The sequence below is a fragment of the Heliangelus exortis genome, chromosome 2 (assembly GCF_036169615.1).
Source record: "Heliangelus exortis chromosome 2, bHelExo1.hap1, whole genome shotgun sequence".
Taxonomy (NCBI): domain Eukaryota; kingdom Metazoa; phylum Chordata; class Aves; order Apodiformes; family Trochilidae; genus Heliangelus; species Heliangelus exortis.
In genome coordinates, this window is record NC_092423.1 from 89670354 (window position 1) to 89682731 (window position 12378).

Sequence of the window (12378 nt, forward strand, 5' to 3'; positions counted from 1 at the left end):
GATGAAATCCAGTAAAGAACAGTTCATTCTAATGTTATATTTTGACACCAACTACTGATACTGTTTAAGAACAGAAATAGCGAGTTTTTTCACATTTTTTACTAGTTCTTGCCTGCTTAACAGGGTTTCATTTAGGAAGTGTGTTAAAAGGTGGCCATTATTGTAGAGCAGTTAGCTAAAGTAAAAATTTAACCTCAGATATCAGTAACTTTTTAACACTTTTTGTTGATGGTGAACTATATTCTCATTTGTTAAGACAAATAGTGCTTACTCTATAAGCAGTTACTGCAAAATATGTACATTTTGCATGTGGGTAGGAGTACTTTATTATCTTCCTGACTATAGAATACGTTTGTGTTGCTATGTCTCAGTTCACATAAAGTACTATATATATAATCTATATTTTCAGAATAAATGACTTGTTTTAAACAAGATGAGAAAGAGATGGTTCATACAGTGCTATCTGTGTCAGTCTATAGGAAATTTTGTGACTCTTGATGATTGACATTCCATATATGCAGTGGGAAAAAGGTATACCAATCTAAGTAGAATTTTACACAAATATCACATTCTGAAATACAAAGATGGAAACAGCTAAAGAAAATTGCATCTCGTATGACCTAGAACTCTCAGAAACCTATGAAACTTTCTTAATGGATATGCATGAACTGACTTCAGATTGTTATAATTTTGTAAATCCAGATGGTTTTGCTTTCTTTAAATCTAAAATGGTAAAATTTATGATGTCTCATTCATAAGTACTGTAATTTTTAGAGTCAGCACTGAGGATTCAGAGTTATCCAACCAATATAAAAGTTAGTTTTTCCAGAGTAGCTGCAACACTGTCAAGCATAAAGCAAGCAAATGAAAGCAAACAATTTTGTTTATGCCGTAATTAAAATCTTGAGTCTGAATCTTCTGAGGCTGTGGAACAAGGGCAGCAATTACAGGATGCACGAGAGATGGAAATTCCAGGTGTAGTTCACAAAAGGAAGGCAACCAGTGGCTTCTCAAGTGATCTGCTGAGGAATCACCTGGTGGGCTTGGTGTGCAGCTGCATTCTCGAGGGGTCTGGATCTTGCTGGCTTCCTCATACTGCTGAGGATTTCCTGAGCAACCTCAGGAACTGCCCAGCTGCCAGTCATGTCCATGCAGTCCCGGTGGCATAGGAGTTGCTCTTGAATTTTTCACAAAGTCACAGATAGCTCTTCAACCACTGCTGAGCCCTTCTGTCATAGAAGAATGGAAGTAGCCTGCCTAACGTTCAGCTGGAAACTGACTGATCCCACCAAAAGCTTTGCAAGTGTTCCCCCTAAGATTTTTCAAAGTGTTTAATATAACACTAAACTTTTCATCTGAACTTCAGTTGGTAAACTTGAAAGTATTCTTTATTGTACCTTAAAATACATTATGTGCTCTGCAGCTATCAGGGGTGGTTAATACGGAGTCATAGGATCAAGGCAACATCCAACTCCCACCAACTCAGAAGTCATCCAGTTTCATGACAGCATATGATTTAGCTCTCAGCTTCCTAAAATTTTCTGACTGCCTTCTTCTAGTCTAACAGAGATGCTTGCTGGTTGCAGTGGGTTGGCCTTGGTGGGCTGCCAGACACCCGGTGTTCTCTTACTCCCCTTCCTCAACAGGATGGGGGAGAGAATAGGTTGAAATTTCATAAGGAGAAGGAGATAAGGGACAGGGAAGTCACTTACCAGTTATCATCACAGGCAAAACAGACAACTTGTGGAAGATTAATTTAATTTATTGCCAATTAAAATAGATTTGGATGGTGCGAAACAAAGACAAGAACTAAAACACCCTCCACATACCCTTTCTACTTCCCAGAGTCAATTTTGCTACTTCATCCCTGACTCCTCTGCCTCCCCTCCAACCCTGAGTGGTGCTGGGATGGGGATTGGGGGGTGGGGGCTGCAGTCAGTCCATAAAAGCTCCTTTCTGCTGCTCCTTCTCATGTTGTTCCCTTGCTTCAGCATGAAAAACTTCCAAATGGCTGCAGGGCAATGTCTGCTCCAGTGCCTGGAGCACCTCCTTCCCCTCCATCAGGTCTCACTTCAGGGCTTGCAGAGCTGTTTCTGTCACATTTTTCCTCACCTTTCACTGCCAGGCAGTGTTTTGCCCTTTCTTACACACACTTACCCTGAGGAGTCAGCATCTTTGCTCAGGGGCTCAGCCATGCCCTGTGGTGGGCCCACTGGAGATGGCTGGAACCATCTAGAATGGGCTGTGCCTGGCTGGGGGCAGCCCTGGCTTCTCCTCACAGAGGCTCCTGTAGCCCCCTGCAAGTGCCTGGGCACCCACATCATATCTGCATTTTCAATTTCCTTTCAGTTCTCTGGTCCTGCTTCATTTTTAACTTGCACATCATAGCCCAAGTGTCCTAGGATCAGGAAGTAAAATTAAAATTTACCTGACATTGATAAACAAAATTCAAGATGAGTAGGTTACCTCTATGTAAGTATTAAATAACTTGAGCAGTTCCCCCACATAACAGCTTAGTAAAGGACAGATCAGCTCAGGAAAGGCAAATCTCAAAACCTTTTGCAGTAGGTGGTAGCAGAAAAAATGTTTACATTTGTGTCAACAGCCTGGTGCATGTCTGAGAATAGAATTAATTTGAGCAAAAAAAAGACGGATCATCCTGCACAGCTGCAGGATTTTCAGGATTTTGTTATCCCACAAGTGTTCTGTTGAAACTGGGATCAGATTGGGTGTTTTCTTTTTTTTTTGTTTTCTTTTTTTTTTTTTTCTTTTGTCTGTATGTTAACATACCTCAAAAATTAAGCACATGGGTAAATACTGGTTCAGATAGGACACTGACATCGTGCAGGGAGACTTTTGCAAACTGCAGTGACAATTGCAGGTAGTGCACTGCTAAAACCCCAACAGGCCAGGACACCCCACAAGCAGTAAAAAGAAGGGATTGATTGCAGCTTGAAATGTTTTCACATCGTTTTTCAAGCTCTTAAGTGAAAGGCAGTGTTTCTCTCCCAAAATGCAGTGATAAGATAAATAATAAATAGACTTCAGCATTTGAGCCCTGTGATTGAAAAACTTCAAGGGCAGAGAGAAAGAATGTTAAAGGAAGGAACTGTTGATCCAGGATGATCCTATACAGTCAAGTGGAAAAATAAATGTTTATGTAGGGTATATGTGGCTTGTCTTCTGTTGTAGACAAGGCCCTATATGAACAGATCTTTGACATCTGCCTTTGAGTATATCACATAGGGATTCTTATAATTAGCATCTCACAATATTAGCCAAAAGCATTAGTGAAGTGTTGCATTGGGCTGTGAAGCCTTTTGCTTCAAGTGAGAGGGAACTTTCACTTCAGATACACTTTCTATGGTGACTGATAAATGCTCCTTCCCTAGGCAGAATTAATTTCTGCCAGGGCTGAGCCTTTGTGCTCATCCCAGGGATAGAACTCAGGGTGGGGGTGTTGGAATAGTTCAGAATCAACGACTCATTGGGTCACAGCTACCAGGTATTTGCACTTCTATCAGCTGGGCTTTGGTTTCAATGGAAACATGATGATCAGACCTAGTAAAGTAACTTTTAAAAAGATAAATTGATACAACTATGCTACATAATTCTATATTATCAGACAATCAATAACAGTGCAGGAGTTCACAGGGTTCTGTAAACACTTAGTAATACACTGTCACTTTCCTGCCTATATCCTTAAAAACAGAGTGCAAAGTTCAGAAGTTACCCTATTTGTTTTCTGTGGGTTTGTACACTGTATTGCTAATAAGTAAAGCAACCGTTCAGACTGATATAATTCAAGATGTAACATTTATTTGTTAATGTCAGTAGGCTGACCTTCACTCCTCCACACCTCCCTGGCACTTCACTTCAGCTGGAGAACTCCACCAGTGCACCTGAGCCACAGCTCTTCACCTAACGTTGGATTTTCATCTTCCTCCTGTAAATGCAGATCCCTGCAGAGCAGAACACAAGAAGCCTCCCTGGAGAGAAATGGCACCTTTCAGATACAGACTGCACAGCCATTAACTCTTTTGTGTGCATCTACACTGTCAGGTGAGTTTGGAGCAGTAGTGCAGCCCTGGAGTGCTCTTTCTTGTCATCCTTAATGATCATGCCTTGATTCATATTATGGAGGCGTCCCTGAATAGATGAATTTGATTCTTTTTAGCGTGAAACTAATCTGGAAGGTGCAGTCCAGGAGCCAATAATTGTGCAGTTCATGGGATCAGCTTCAACCTGGCTGATGGATGACCCTCATCAAATGTGCACTGCAAGGATGAAAGGTCCTCAGAACAAGCTGCTTTACAGATTACTTGTTGGTCTTTGATATCTGCTAAAGCCTTTGTGGTGACCGGCCTTGTCCTCAGCAAATCATCAGTGAGATTTTGTCCCTCCAACTACAGACACGACTTTCAGAAAACGTGGCACTCCACATGCTCTGTGAAATGAGCAGGGACGTTGTGCACAGTCAGTTCAGGGCACATCTCTCACCGACCAAGGAATGTTTTGGTGATTTGAGGGGACAGAAAAGTGGCTGGGTAATCAGCATCTCTTCCTCCTCCATGTGCAATGCAATCTTGAAATGTTTGAACAGACAGGGGTAGGTTTTATGGCATCTTCAGGGGGTTTTCCAGTGTTTCATGTTGGACAAAACAAATCATATGTAGAAAATGTCAGGGCTCGGAAGCTGTTCTTTTATAAAGCCAACAAAAGGCATCCTGGCTTTTTGACTCAAGGCCAACCCTGGTGCCAAAGGGTAAATAATGGAGAAAACACAGTTCCTTAAATACTATAGCAAGACATTTTGTAATAGAAAAACGCTTGTTATCTTAAATAAAGGTCTCACCCCTTCTTGCCTTCCCATGCAGAGTTTAAAATAATACAACAGAGCTTGCTGATTCACTTCAAAAGAAAATGCTGCTGTGCTGAAAGCATAATTGGAACATTACTACCCAGAATAAATTAGTATATATAATAAAGTTAGGAGCAATTGAAAGGTGGTGGGAAGATGCTGTAACAGAAAGTTGCATTTCTCTGCCAGTTAGAACTGTCTTTGTCATAGCTTTTATTTTAAGTAAATAAATGAAGCAGACTTTAAACACTGGGTTTTTTTCAGATGAGTTCAGCATGCTGTGTACAGTTAGAAATCAAACTAGCAGGACAGGTTTTCCATAGAGTCCAGATCTGGAAAATGGTGGATGCTGGGCTCTTTGCAGCATGAGGGCCCACGAGGTTTCTGGGCATTTAGAAGCATTGGTAAAATAGTGCCAGATTCTAGTCTGAGGACTTAGCTAAACTTCCAGATGTCATTCCTAAAGTTCCTTATACCTATTCTTCTAAGATAAGGCTTTCTGAAGTAGTTTATGTATTAGTGTGCCCAGTCTATAAAGCAGTGGCATGTTCAAATGTTAGTTAGTAGATCCTGGTCTGGATCCAGTCAGGACATAGATGGGGACACAGTGACTTCAAATGCAGCAGGGTTTTTTTCTAGATGGGACTGGCCTTTTGTATCTCACAAGTCAACAAATTAATAAATATGTCTTAAGACTTACACATAACAAGTACATTTTTATATATTCATATTACATTTCTCTTAATATCATATTAATCTTCCTTGTCTAATTGTGTTTTTTGCAATATTAAAAAGATTACCTATTCCCTAACAAACTTCTTGCTCTATCTCATTAGTCAGGTAGCTCAAATTGATAATAAGACATTTGAATTAACAACATCATGCTACTGTGCTGCTGGATTATTTTATTTCTCTCCCCTAGTGGAAATACGCCTTTTCAGCCTTAGAAATTAATGTTCATTTGTTCATTAGCCATAAAAATAAGAACTTTTTGAACAAAAAATTAGTTTATTAAAAATTTATCTCAGTTCTAATCCTTTCTTGTGAAGATATCTCACACACCATTCCTCCAAGATATTGCAAATTAACAGGATACTTTTTCTATTTCTCTTGCAATGGTCTTTAGAATAATGGAAGCAAATCAGCTATACTGTTCTCTTCTTAGATGTCCAAGTGCATGTGATAGAATTAGGTGGGATCTTTAACTATGTATCATAGATACTCGTAAGCTACTTTTCAATTCAGCATCTAAATCTTAAGGGAAACAGGTGTTTTTTTCAAGTGGGTAGTTCTATCATCTTTATGAAAAAAACATAAAGCTAAGTCCACATAAGTGCTGGTTAGGGGGAGATTCTGAAAACTGAAACGTTTACTCTTAAAATAATGTAGAAAAAACGTGCCTCAAAGATAGTGATATTTTAGAAGATTCTTTCTTGACTACAGGAGTCAGCCAGCAAATAATGAACATGCACAGCAACAGTTTTCTAATAAAATACATGCTCATGTGCACTTGTGCTGTTCATCATCACTGTAACTACAGTGTCCCTCACAGTTCAGCATCTTGCATTTCAGTCATAAATAGAAATGAATCAGGGATGTGATGAATCAGTTTCTCTGCTGATTTGTCAGAACTGGTGGCTCTGGTGAGCACCAGCTGTGGTACTTCTTGCTGCGCCAGCCTTGCTGTGGCCATTGTCCCAGGTGAGTGGGGAGGTCTGTCAAGCTACCCATCAAAGAGCTTTCAGGCTTCTCTGAACTCCAAAAATGAAGGCCTGCATAGCAGATGAGGTTTCCTTTTCCTTCCTGGCTCACCATCTGCCTTGCAGAGAGGGCTTTAAGAAAAAGGTAGCGGAGGATGTGGCTTTGACAGCTCTGGCTGCCACAGGTTCCCAGAAGGCAAATAGGAACTGGGTTTGTATCCTGCCTCGGGGTGTGTATTGAAAGGTGAAAAACACCAAATCCACCTCTGAGACATATGTGTTGATTTGTGCTTTTTGGATCTCTTGGTAGCAAGCCTATCCTCTTCACATTTGGGAGTGTGTGAGCAGCACAACCGCAACATATGGGTCCTGTCCTGGAAGAGGAAGTGAAGACTGGGATAAAAAAGGAAAAGATCCTGATGTGGTGGGAGCCTCATGTGTGATGAAGCTATGAAAGAGTGCATATGCGCTCTGGAGATCAAATTAAAAAATGCTGCTTGATTCTTAGTGTAAGAACAGCTTCAACATTTTTTCCTCGGTTACGCTGACCGTATTGGGCCCTGAGCTGATTCCAGCAGCAGTTATGCCAGAGGAACTGTGATATTGTACAGCATAAGGAGACATTAGCAGTCCCTCCACCACTTGTTCCCAGGGACAGATTCTTGCTAAAAGCTGGGTATGGTGTGAAAAGACAGCCTGTACAGGAAGCTATTTCAAAGCAGGAGCTTCCTCATCCACTGCAGTGCAAGCTGGGTGTGTGTCTGGGGGTACTGGAACCAAAACATCTAACATACCTATATGGAAAACATGCTTTCCTGCATACTAAAATGTATTTCAAAGTAATGCATGTATGTTGCACACTTTAAACACCTCAGGTGATAGAGATAAAAACAGAATTAAAAACATGATATGTCCTCTTGCTCAGTTTAAAACACCACACTAGATAAACATTTCTTATTCCAAGCATGAAGCCTTAAGAGTGGATTACATGCTATCATCATTACTACAGATTAATTTAAACATTCTTTTAGAAATGAGTTATCTCAGCGATACTGGTCACTAATCAACAAAATATGGAAAAAAAATGGTTCATTAAATTTAACTCTATTTTAAAAAATGTAAGTTTTTTCTCATTTTCCCTCAGCCTTCATGTGAATGTTCATTGTGTGCAGATTGAAATTCAGAACACGGTTCAGAACCAGTTCTCTTTCCTGCAGTAGCAATCCTATTGTCAAGCTCCACATGACATTCAGAGTCATGTTGTGCTATTCCAGAAGGAATATAAATATCCAGAGCTGTGTCAACAGTAAGTCCACTACATATTATACTACTAGGCATAGAAAGTGCTTTGGTAAAATATATCTTTTTAGAACAATGTGCAGTTTTTATGGCTCTGATGAAATTCCATTTCTCCCTTTGTAAAAACAAGAGTGTAGCAAGTTCAGAGGCTTGAGAAATAAAACTCCTTTCATCATCTCAGGCATCAATACCATGCGTGACCTGATGAAGAACAGAGGGATTAATGATATTCTGAAAGTTAACTATGACTCATGTCAGTATCCACAACATCATGTCATTCAGGGAGGGATGAAATAGTAAAATATAAATAAAATTTAATTGCATCTCTTGGGGCTGTGCAATAGTCGCATAATTTCTCTCTCTGTAAGATGTAGTCCATCTCCCTTAATAATTTTAGCCAGTGCTTTCATATTGATGGGTATATTCCTGGCTATTTAGCCTGCTCCCTACTTTCACACAGTTAGTGCCACTTCCTGACACAGAACTCATATCCTTGCTCAGGGAGGACTTATTTGAACCTTACATGCTTAGAAGCATCCTGGGATACAGACAAAAGTTCTACATTTAAAGAATGCATTTAGTTGATACTATACTCCAGTACCTACTAAATCTGCACCCTAATGCTGCCTGCATATTCTACAAAAGAGCCCTGACCTTAAATATATGAGCAGTCGGGGTTTATGCCCACCCGGTACCAACCGGGCCTCCACTTGCTCACTCCCCACACACTCTGTGGGGTGGGGAGGAGGAAATCCACCCAAAGGCTCCTTAATCAGTACAAGGATAGAAAGGTTTTCATTCTCCAGTTACAGTAATGAGCAAAAACCAGACAGACGCAACTTTGGAAGGGAAAAAAACCCCCAAACTAATTTAACATACAAGGAGAAAGAGAAAACATAGCCAGGTCTTGATACCTTCCCCCCCCCAGCCCTCCGTTCCTGCCGGTCCCGGATCGCTTCCCTGCTGCCTCCCCCTCAGGGCAAAGGGGAGGGGCAGGGGGGGTTTAGGGTCAGTTCCCCACACGGTGTTTCTGCCGCTCCTTCCTCCTCAGGGGGAGGACTCCTCACAGCCTTCCCCTGCTCCAACGCGGGGTCCCTCTCATGGCAGAGAGTCCTTCACAACCCCTCCGACATGAGTCCCTCCCACAGGTGCAGTCCCTCAGGCACAGACTGCTCCAGCCTGGGCTGCACACAGAGTCGCGGCTGCTTCGGGAGCAGTCACCTCCCCTGGCACGGGGTCCTACAGGGATGCAGATCCACATCTGACCCTCTCTGTGACACTTCAGGGGCTACAACTCCACATCTGCCCACCGTGATCCTTCACGGTCTCTTCCACCATGCTCCTTCACTGTGCTCCTTTGTGGGTTGCAAGGGGACAGCTGCCATCTCACCACGGGCTGTGAGGAAATCGCTGTTTGAATACCTCCTCCCCCTCATTCCTCACTGACCTTGATGTCTTTTCTCCGACAGTCTTCTCACCTCCATTTGAAAAAAAAAAGCTGAAAGAGTATATGCGAGTGCAGGATGTTGAATGTCTTTACACCAGTCATGTGCCTCTCAAAGGGAAAGGGTACTCCCCCATGCTCCAGGCAAGTGTTTGAGAAGAGGTGTTAAGGTAGGAGACAACAGGGCCCTCAGGTATTTAGGCAGCTCGACAACGAGGTTTCATCCCTACAAGAGAGTCATCTGTGCCCTAGTCAAGTGGTAGAGCCACGAGAAGAAGGAAAGCCCTGCAGCCTGCTGATGGCCATGGAATTCTGGAGAGCAGGACCTGGCCACCAAAACCCAGCAGAGCTCTCACAGGGGTATTGTGCAGAAGATCAGTCTTTAAACAGAAAGTTCTTTTAATCTTTCACAAGTCTTTGGGCAAATTAATGTTCATCACAATATATCCATCCAGGGCAAGGGGATGGATATATCCATCCAGGGCATCCCCTCTTCCTGAGGGGAAGCTGGGCCAGGAGACACTGATGCATACAAACAAACCATGTAATTGCAGCAAGTCAAGAGATCTGTACTACCTGTACAAAGTTATATTCATCTCTTATTTTTCCAAGTAGAAATTTCACAGCTGATATTAAGGGACTACTTACCAAAATCACTATAGAAAAGACTGAAGCTGAATTCAGACCTTTATTACAGTTGTGTAAGAGATTGATGAGAAATGCTTGGTTCAGCTAGCTTTATTTTATTTTTTTAAAAAAAGGGGGAAAACCATTATGAAATAATCATAATTCATGATAGGACAAAATAAATTACCTCAAGTTGTGCCAGGGGAGGTTTCAATTGTATTTTAGGATAGAATTCTTCACTGAAAGGGTCAAGCACTGGAACAGGCTTTCCAGGGAAGTAGTTGAGTCACCATGGGAGTGCTGGGTTAATGTTTGGACTTAATTATCTTAAAGGTCTTTTCCAACCAAAATGATCCTATGATTTCATAATTCATGTAGCCAGACTTGTGCAAAGCACTTGACACTGTCCTGCATGACATCCTTGTCTCTAAATTGGAGTGACATGGACTTGATGTATTGACCACTAAATGCATAAGGAATTGGTTGGATGGTCTCACTCAATGAGCTGCATGAACTGCTTGATGTCCAAGGGGAGATGAGTGATGAGTGGCATTCTGCAGGCATTGGGGCTGGGACTGGGGCTGTTTAACACCTTTGTTGGTGATGTAGACCATGATCAAATGCATCCTCAGCAGGTTTAATGACAACACCAAGATGTGTGGTGTGGTTGACATGCTCGAGGAAAGGGATGCCACCCACAGGGACCTTGACAGGCTCGAGAGGTGGGCCCATGCAAGCTGCATGAAGTTCAACAAGACCAACTGCAAGGTTCTGCACGTAGGCTGGGGCAATCCCAAGAACAGTTACAGGCTGGGCAGAGAATGGATTAAGAAGAGCCCTGAGGAAAAGGAGTTGGGAGTGCTGGTTGATGAGAAGCTCAACACAAGCCAGCAATGTGTGCTTGCAGCCCAGAAAGACAACTGCATCCTGGGCTGCATCAAGAGAAGTGTGGCCAACAGGGCAAGAGAGGTGAGTCTTCCCCTCTACTCTGCTCTCATGGCACCCCACCTGGAGTCACCAACACAAGAAGGACATGGAGCTCTTGGAGTGAGTTTAGATGAGGGCTACAAAAACAATCAGAAGGTTGGAGAACCTCTTCTATGAAGACAGGCTGAGAGAGTTGGGGTTGTACATCCTGGAGAAGAGACAGCTCTTGGCAGACCTTATAGTGGCCTTCCAGTATCTGATGGGGGCCTACAGGAAAGATGGGGAGGGACTTTTTACAAAGGTGAGTAGCAATAGGGCAAGGCAGAATGGCTTTAAGCTGAAAGAGGGTAGATTTAGATTCAATATTAGGAAGAAATTAATTTCTGTGAGGGTGGTGAGACACTGGAACAGGATGCCCAGAGGAGCTGTGGATGCCCCCTCCCTGGAAGTGTTCAAGGCTAGGCTGAACAAGACGTTATGCAAGGAGGAGTCCTTGCCCATGACAAGGTTTAGAATAGGTGATCTTTAAGGTCCTTTCCAACACAAACCATTCTATGATTCTATGATTCTTTAATTCACTAGAAAACCACTACTATGCACTGGTCAAAAGTGCCATATTTCCAGGTGCACCCTCACCAAAGTGCACCACTTGTCAGGGGGTGTGAGACATCACCCAAATGGTCTTGTTCTTATCTTGAAAACTTTAAGCAGACAGACAGAAACAAATGGAGCAAGACAGCTTATTCTCTGGATAATCTAAATCCCTAATAGTCCCATATTTCTGGACACAAATGTAATCATATTAAACAACTTCCCACAGAAATTTATTCACTAGGCTTTATTATCCACCAAAGATTTCACAAGGTTCTGGAAATCCAATAAACCTCCCACTTATAAGTCACGTCTTGCAAATACTTAGAGATGTGCTCCACTGGAAATAGCATATTTCTATGTTAATGGACACACACTGAGCTTCTACAAGATATGGAGGTTCTTCCTAATTTTTTGTGGAGAAACAAGAATATATATTATTATTTTAGAATGTCACTGTTCTAGATCCTAATCTCTCATTAATCTGAAAGTGCATTAAGTTAGAGTTGGCACACTTCCCACATCTTATTTTATATGCAACAATCACAATGGTAAAGAAATAGTTTCTGTTTCTCCTTATTGACAGTTATTCTTTTATTAGTATATAGCTACATATTAACATAGTGATAATGTAATCAGTTTTGTGTTTACATGCATTACAGATAATGTAGATCCAGAACACAGTAATCTGCCTCTTTTGTGCAAACATCATTAAAATAAGTAAGAAGATGAAGTTTTGACAGTTTGGCAATGATACAAGCCTGAAAAATATAGCTATTGGTACCAATGCATATGGCTATGCTTGAGAAGGCAAATGGCAGTAGTCAGCATACAGCATCCTGTAAATGGTCAGTGAACTTAAAAAAGTTATGGAAAACCAGAGGATGAGAATAGTAGAAGACTAATGAAAATTTGATTGGGCAATGCAA

At 41.7% G+C, this 12378-nt stretch overlaps 1 long non-coding RNA gene across 2 annotated transcripts in view; it reads left to right on the plus strand.

The window, feature by feature from the left end:
* Positions 1–8191, plus strand: part of LOC139792941 (uncharacterized) — a 42011-nt gene extending 33820 nt beyond the window's left edge. Inside the window, exons 2-3 of one of the 2 annotated variants that reach the window (XR_011724442.1) lie at positions 3835–4062; positions 6872–8191. This is a non-coding gene — a long non-coding RNA (uncharacterized lncRNA). Of the gene's footprint in view, positions 1–2765; positions 4063–6871 lie in introns of those variants that run through there. The other variant, XR_011724441.1, reaches the window with a different exon arrangement.
* Positions 8192–12378: the final 4187 nt, after the last annotated feature.